Source organism: Ursus arctos, unplaced genomic scaffold, assembly GCF_023065955.2.
Source record: "Ursus arctos isolate Adak ecotype North America unplaced genomic scaffold, UrsArc2.0 scaffold_17, whole genome shotgun sequence".
NCBI classification, from domain to species: domain Eukaryota; kingdom Metazoa; phylum Chordata; class Mammalia; order Carnivora; family Ursidae; genus Ursus; species Ursus arctos.
This window is the reverse complement of record NW_026622841.1, coordinates 33,708,839-33,717,197: the sequence shown is the minus strand read 5'-3', so window position 1 is coordinate 33,717,197 and position 8,359 is coordinate 33,708,839.

The window sequence follows — 8,359 nt, the reverse complement described above, 5'->3', positions numbered from 1 at the left end:
AACCAACCATCTGAAAAGTATTTTCTACTGCTCTCCTTCACTAACTGGTCCTTCCTTCCCATGCTCTGTGGAATCCTTCCATCCAGCCTACCCTCACTGCCCCAGTTTTTCCCGGATCTGACCTGCCCTCCTTCCAACAAGCCATAAAGCTGATGCTACCTTGTCTTCTGCAAGGCTCACATGCTCGTGCCCTTTGCTGCCTTGCAATTTGCCCCATCCCCCCAAATGCTACAAAGTGAACCGCTTGCTCTGTGAATCACACCCATATGGGGGCTTCTCAGGTCTGACTCCATGTTTCCAAGTTCGTTTCCCATTTCTCTGCTGTACACACACAAATGCATATACGTTCTACAAATACACACTTGCATACACACAAACATGCACACGCACACACATATATACACAGAAGTACATTCCCATACAGTTGCACACGCCTAGACACACATATACTGCAGACATAGACTCACTCTCACATATCTCTTCTTTGAACCGTACACTTTGTACTTGCCAGTTCTCTCCTGAAATACCTTTTATCCCCATCTCTGGTAGAACAGCCATGGAAGTCCAGTTTAGATGTTTCCTATTTCATAAAGCCCCCACTAATTCTCTTCCAACATGATGCTACCCCATTTCCTAAACTCCAGGGGAGGGTTGGGGGGGTTACTATTTACTGGGTATTTACTTAAAAATAGTGTATTTAGCATACACCTAAGAATTTTTTGCAATAGTCCAAGCCAATACTACTGTCCTCATTTTGAAGATGAGCAGAGACTCTAAGCAATTGGGTAGATTTCTTTCTCTTTCTCTCTCTTACACATCACTCAGCTTGTAAAAGGTAGGGGTAGAGTTAGAACCTTGTGTATTTATTTATTTATTTATTTATTTATTTATTTATTTATTTTTAACTCAAATCTCCACTTTTTCTCCTTTTCTATGGGGCCTTGCTAAAGCCCTTTGAAAGATTTGTAATGCAGTATTTTTGTCTCTCTAATTAAATATGTCACCTTTCCCTGTGTCTTATCTCCTTTAGATCTCCCAGTGTGTGAGGTCAGTGACTTGCCCACAACATAGACTTATGAATCCATGCTCTTGAGAAGTAACTGAAGTTCACACAGCACTTCGTTGTGATTCTATGTTTAGCTCTATGCTGAGCTAAAATATGGGTCTTTCCAGCCTATTCCCAGGATTGTTCTGGGGAGCACCTAAAATTTTCAGGGGAGATGGTGAACATGGAATCATTTTATAAACTGCAAAGCATGATACACACTTTGTTCAACAGACATTTATTAGGCATCTAATATTGCTAGAGACACAAAAGGAGACATGATCTCTGATGTCTAAGAGATTACATTCCAGGAAGAGTCAGAGATGTAAACAATCTCAATGTACTGTGAAGTGTGTGACCACTAAATTATGACTGCACTACAAAAGCTGGCGAGTGGGCGGAGGGTGGTCAGGGAAGGTGTGTCTAGTGCTGGAGGATGGTCAGCATTGACAGAACCTTGGAAGATAAGATGGGAAACAATTCCTGGCAATGGGGTCAACAGAGGTGAGTGCAGGGATGATTCTTATTTATTGAAGGCATAAATAAATGAGTGCCTGGAAGGACTCTGCCTCCATGCAAGGTAATGACTAGAGTGACCCACGCAGACCCTTCTGATGATTTTCAAAATCGAGCTAGGAACCATCTTCTCCCAAAACTTTCCCTTGACTTTGCTCCACCAAATCCTATTCCACCAGAATTTATATAGAACTTTTGGCACTCATTGTACAATTGTTTTCATTTTCTTTGAACAAGTTAACAATGATAAATACATATGATTTGCTATGATTTATTTAAACAACTTTACAAGGTGGATATTACCATTTGCATTTTAGAGACGTGAACCACTGAGGCCCAGAACGATTAAATAACTGCATCAAAGTCAGACAGCCAAGGAGTGTTACAGCCAGACCTACACATCCAGCAAGGAATGTGCTCTCTGCCTTGTGAGCTGATGCATGGGACCAGGCAGGAGCTTCAAGGTCAAGAGGGAAAGTGGAGGGGTGGCTCAATTAGTCATTGTTTTATGGTAATGATCTATGTGGTCAGTAGAAAGGTCAGACAGTTTTAAAGAGGACCAGCAAGTGTCACTTGTTTCTTCTCAAGGTAATGGTTTCTGAAGTCAAAGAGGGAACTTTATTCCCCTTCAAACTTTTGAGTTCCCCCTACAAGCCTCATCACCCTTCCCCCACCTCCAATTATTGCAGTTTTCAAGACAGTGAAGCTTGACCTTTGGGTTAAGTGTAAGGCAAAGGCATGGATTACTGTCTGATTCCTCTTAGACTTCTATTGGGTGAGCCTGGCATAGCGTTGTCACATACTAGAGGGCCAATTAAAATGTGAAGAGTAGATGGATGGATGAATACATGAGTGAACGTTAGGTCTCAGTAGCACAGGATTTTCTGTGAATGCACCTCTGTATCTACAGCCACCTCCTCCACACCCCAGAAGGCATCCAGTATAACCACGACTTTCAACTCACTAATCAAAACTCACCACCCCCAGAAAAGCCTAGACTTTTTCTTATCTGTCCAGCCACATTTCTTACCATTGTTTGTCTGGAACTTTCTTTTCTTCTCTACCTTCTTTATGTTCCCTTTAATCATTTTGCTCCAGTCTTACTGAATTACTGCAAACCTTCCATGAGCCTTCCATGCTCCTTCTTTGGGCTAGAACACTTGCTCTCTTTCTCTGTCTCCTTTTCACCAGATAAATCCTTTTCTACCTTTAGTTCTCAATCTAGAAACCTTCCCTGATGCTTTTGTCCCAAGTCTGAGTTTCATGGTCCTTACCTGAACTCTCAGGACCCACAGACTTCTTTGCCCCTAATTGCATATTTGCACTTTCATTTCCCCATTAAACTGTAGGCACCTGCAGAGCAGGGACCTTAATTTATGGCCCCAATAACCAGGGCAATGTCTGGCACATACTCAGTGCTCAACATATAGCTACTGAAGTAATGAATGGCTGGATGGAAGGATGGATGGATGGATACAACTAAACTATGTTTATGTGTGAGTGTGGGTGCCCCTCCATTTGGGTAACGCCTTCTCACAGAAATGCTGCTCTCAAGACATGAAATTGACTGAGTGAGAAGATATGAAAGATGCTTATGAGGCTTCTATGTAATTTTAATGGGCCTTTTATGTATCCTACTTCGTTAATAAACGAAAGAATGGAGTACTCCAGCATCTTTTATCTCCCATCTGTATTCAAATTCAACAGAAATTTCCCCCAATAAAATTTGAGAGTAAATTAATGATTTTCATTTTCTCAGAAAATCCATTTTTCCCTGAATGGGTAGACTGCTGACCCAACACATAAGTGTGATTTCCTGCTTAATAATGGGTACTGGCTGATGTGGTGCACTGTAAAATGATCTTTGCTCTTATGAATCTGTGGGCTTTGGGTTCAGTGGGGTTATTCTCTCTGTAGGGGCAGGTGTGGGGTCATGATGCAGGTGCCCCTGCTGTGGGGTCACTGCTCCTATGGCCCAGTCAGTTCTTGTTGGCTTGACATTCTCAGTCAGCCCATGGTGTGCGGGGACTCAGCTTAACCTATTGACTATCCTCTTTGCTGTCTTTCAGCTGTGGGTAGCTCGGTCTGGCTACATAGGAAACTGGCCTTGAGGGCTTTCCAGTGTAGGTTTTTGTAAGCCTTTGAATATCTGTGATAGGCAGTAGGTTTAACAAATGTGCTTCTGGAGGACACAGAGAAAAGGGTGAAGTAGGTTGAGGAGAAGGCTGGCCACAGATCCCTGTGAGGGAAGGATAGGTCAGAAGCCTGTTCCTGGGTACTCCGGAGAACAGACAGAAAGTGCTTTTGCCGTGTAGGGTGTGAGAGTTTGTGAGAGGCCCACAGGGAAACGCAACAAAGCCCAGAACTCTGGAGGCAGCCTGTGGCGAGAGGGGAACGCTAGCAGAGGCGATGGAGTAGACCACGAACCTCTCCAGATGTTGCAGGGTCCTCATTCTACCCTGAGATTGGAGCTGCATTCAGTGAGGTGGGGTTCAGGCAGAGAGATGGGAACTATGCCCAACAGGGCTGTACAAACGAAACCATTTGTGGGCAGCATTCCACTGTTGTTAACACCTAACAATTAGCAAGTTTTGGCTACAGGCCACTTATATGCAAGTTCTAGCAGGAAGAAAGTGAAACTAGTTATAAGGTCTATTTATGGAAGGGTAGGAGGTTATAGAGGGAAACCATGCAGGACAGTGCAGTATTCTATGGGGTAGTAATAGGGACTTACCACCCTTGACCTGAAGGAGCAGAGGTGGGGAGCAATCATTAGACCCTGGAAAAGAGAGAGTTGTGTGGAGGGGGTGTTTTAACAGCTGCTGTGACCTTTGGTTGAGAGATGCAGCCAGCCTGAGGTCACCATGGAGGGAGGGAGCAAGGACAGTAAACACCCCTCAGATCTCTGTCCCATGTGTGCCATTGGCTAGACCCACTCAGAAGCCAGAGGGCAAGGGATCCCATTAATACAGTTAATGTAGGTTAATCTCTTGGGGTGCAGACCAAGCAAAATAGAGGATGCAGTGTGGATTTGGAGGGGAAATGGGAAATAGTCTATATGCATGTACTATCTTATTTAATCCCCACAGCAATTCCACTAGGAGGGCAGTATTATGCCCCTTTTACAGGTAAAGAACCTTGCACAGAGAGGTTAAATGACTTACCCAAATATACACAGTAAGTGGTGGAACCAGGCTTTGAACAAGGCAAACTTCCTCTGGGGCCTGACCAGTTATCACTACTTTAAGAAATCGGCTATTGAAAGTATTACTTTTGGGGGGACAAAATGTTTTCTTTCTTTACATTTCTGAATAATATGCTTTTGAACATGTCAGACTCATCTCAGTTGAGTTTGGGTTTGCCTTTACCTGGGCCTGGCTCTCCAGGGGCTGGAGGTAGCAGGTACGAGTGCAGGAACAACCCTCTTGGTTTAGAATCCTGGTGGGAATTGGGGTTTTGCACTGCTCGAGTTGAGGCACATGGGAAGAAGGCACATGAGAATGAAGTGAAGTGAAGAGAACTGACAATCATGCCCTAGATGTTCCTAACTTTATAGTTCATTGATTGGTAGTAACTGGTTATGGTGGATTCTGCTGTGCACTGATATTTCTCCTTCTGGACTGGTAGACAGATTTCTAAGATGACAATGAAGATTCCCAGGCACTGGTACACACACACCTGCTCCTAAGTATGTCCCCTTCTTGAAGGCAGACTGCACCTGATTGGCTAATAGAATACAAAGTCTTGAGCCCCTTGCCTGCATCTGAGGGGCCACCCCAGCTTTAGAGCTGCCTGTAGGGTGATCTGGAGTCACTGCTCCATCACACTTGAACGTCTCTCTCTACGCGGTCCTGCTTTCCTCACTCTCTCACAGATGGTTTTCCTGAAAGTATGTCCCAGTAAGCTTTTGCGTGCTAATCCCCACTGCAGACTCTTTCTGTGGGAAAGCAGATTTAAGGCAATGCAGTAGGTAAACATGGAATGGTGGTAGAGAAGAAAGAGGAGTCTTATCAAATGGGAGGCCAACTGAGGGGAACAGACTCCTACAAGGAGCAGTAAAATAACAGTGTTACGTTCCACATGGTAAAAGGCCAGCATTTGTAGCCCAGACCCAGAGGGACCATGTATTTCGGTTATCGCAGCACAGATTCGGTTTATATCTGTTACCCTGGTGGTTATAATTAGTAGGTACCTGTTTGACTCACAAAAGTGCAAAATTATATGGCCAGTGTTCCCAGACTCCATGGGTTTATGGGAATGCAGAGGATAGAGGGAGGGGCCAGCTTGGGGAAGAGTGGGCTGAAGATAGAGAAGTCTACATAAAGTGGCCTCCGAGCTAGACTTGGAGGGATGAGCAGGAATTTTGTTACATGGGAATTGCCAGGTATGCCTGTAGATAGAAAAAGTAGAAAAACATGGACAGAGAAGGACGCCTAGGAATACGTGTGTGTGGAAGAAACGGGGGGTGCAGCAGCAGCAGCAGGGGGAGGAGGCTTTCCTAGTTGGAATGACATAAGGAGCTTGTTAATGGTGTCATTTTATGAATATATAAAACAAGGAAATTGGTGCACATTGGTCATAGAGGAGATGAGTGCCCACATACAGAATCATGCGACATTTCCTCATATGTCTTGGGGAAAATCGAAAGGAGAAAGGGAACAGATGGCTCGCCTCCCACTGTCTGAGGCCAGACCATTTTGCTTATTTGGGTAGCACTATTCTTTTGTCTCTAACCCAGTTTGCTTATTTGTCCTGTGAAGATGACTTTGTGGATCGATGATGAAAATCACGATGTTGATGGTAATGACCATCCCTTATTCTGCAGCCCTTGAAATGCTTTCAGGCTTGTTTCACACTCATTATTTCATTTCATGTGATCCAAGATTCTCTTTTGCCTGCATCACTGTCCTATGTAAAAGGAAAGGCAGGTATTAGTTTTTCTGATTCCACCAAAAAGCTGAAATCATTGGTTGAAAGAAATCTGCAGGTAACAGTCGTGAAGCTCAAATGAGAATGCGGATGTGGCGGCTCCTACAGCAGTGGTCTCCCCCACATCGTGAGGAGATAATGGTGGATCTTTGCCCACAGGTGGCCTGAAAAACCCACCACTGCATTGGCTCTTTCTTTGGCTTTGCTCTCTGGATTTTGGGTGCCCATTAGGCCCTCCATTGAATGGCATTCTCCACCCCGGCAGATCCGCACAACAGGGTTTACTGAAATTACCCTGAAAGATGTCTGTGGAGGTGCATGGAGGTTATAAGCTTCTGGGAAAATAGTATTATTTCATTTCAGCTTGGATAGGAATATGAAAAGAAGAACAGTTTTACTTAGTGCCTGCTATACACTTTACCTCCGACCTTGACCACAGCCCTGCACAGGAAGGAGTGTGAAGCTTCTATGAAGAAATTGAAGTTAATTTCAACCCCTTCCTGATGGTGTTGGTCAAGCTGGGGATTGAACATGACTCTGCCTGTGTGCACATTCAACACCTTTTCTGATGAGCCACTTTGGCTGTCTGGACTCCAGTCGGTTCAGTGGGAGTCAAGGTAAGGACCCCCTAGAGCTGCGACCCTTTTTGCACATCCTTTGAGAATGTGGCATTTTAGTTAGAGACCTTCTCCTTGGAAACATGCACATGTATCCAATATTTTGTATGAAATTTCAAGTGACCAGTGGGCTGCCAAAGCTGCCCCGTGGTCTCCAGATTCAGGAGCTCCTGCACTAGGGGAGGATAAAATTCAGGAATACAGGAGTGGAAGAGTTTCAGTAGCTCACATGGCCACCCAGAGCTTCTCATTTTTAAGCTCATCTCTGCTAGGGCTTAAAGGGTTTGGGTCTTTGTCTTAATAAAACAGGTTATTACCTCAAAGGCTATTAAAGCAGCAGGAAAGCAGGCTGAGCCAGCTGCTGGGCAGAGTGGCAATCCACTATTCTCTCCAGCAAACTCAAGCTCCAGAGAAGTCTCAATCAGGGGCACTAAAGTTTTGTTATTTCAGAATATGAAATTTTGGGCAATAACGAGGCTTGGACGTTTTCTATGACTCATGCACCCTCCCTTCCTCTCCCTTTCTAGATTGACTGTCTGAAAGCAGTCAATGTAGAGTCCAGTTTTCCTGGATCAGGCTTCTGTCCCAAGGCTGTGTCAAGATGATGAAATACATCAAATCAAAAAACAGTGGAGAGGGCTTTTTAGGACATCTTAAAACTGACTTGGATCAATTTTTAAGATGGCCAGAAAAAAACTATATTCTACTCACATCCAATCACAGTTCCAAGATCAGATTTTAAAAGATTTAGATACATATTAAATATGTATTTAGATTAAATATTTAAATATTTCTATGGGGACTCTCTATACCTCTTTCTCCAGTAGATGGCCATATCTAGTATCATCCCAGCCTTCCTCCCCCAGTGTATCTCCCACTGCTTCTGGATAAGGACCTTCAGTCCCATTCTGGTCTGTTCTCTTACTCTGCCTCTGAAAATGTCATCCCCCAACCACCTAGAGCTCTCCTGCCCCTTCTGCTAACCAACTTCCCTCTATCCAGCATTGGGAAGCAGGAAAGGGTTGGGCGGTCTGGAGATCTGGTGTGCCTCCTACTTTCCACCTCACTGAGCCTCATTTGCAATAGGGGAATGGTAGGAATGTTGTATTATTGTGTGATATAAATTAAATGAGATAGTATATGTAAAACAAATGGCATTTATAGCTACTCTCAGCTTCCCTCCTCAAGCCAGAGCAAGTACTGCCTCCTTCAGAAGGTCCTCCTGGAAGCTTAACCTGGAAATGTATTGCTC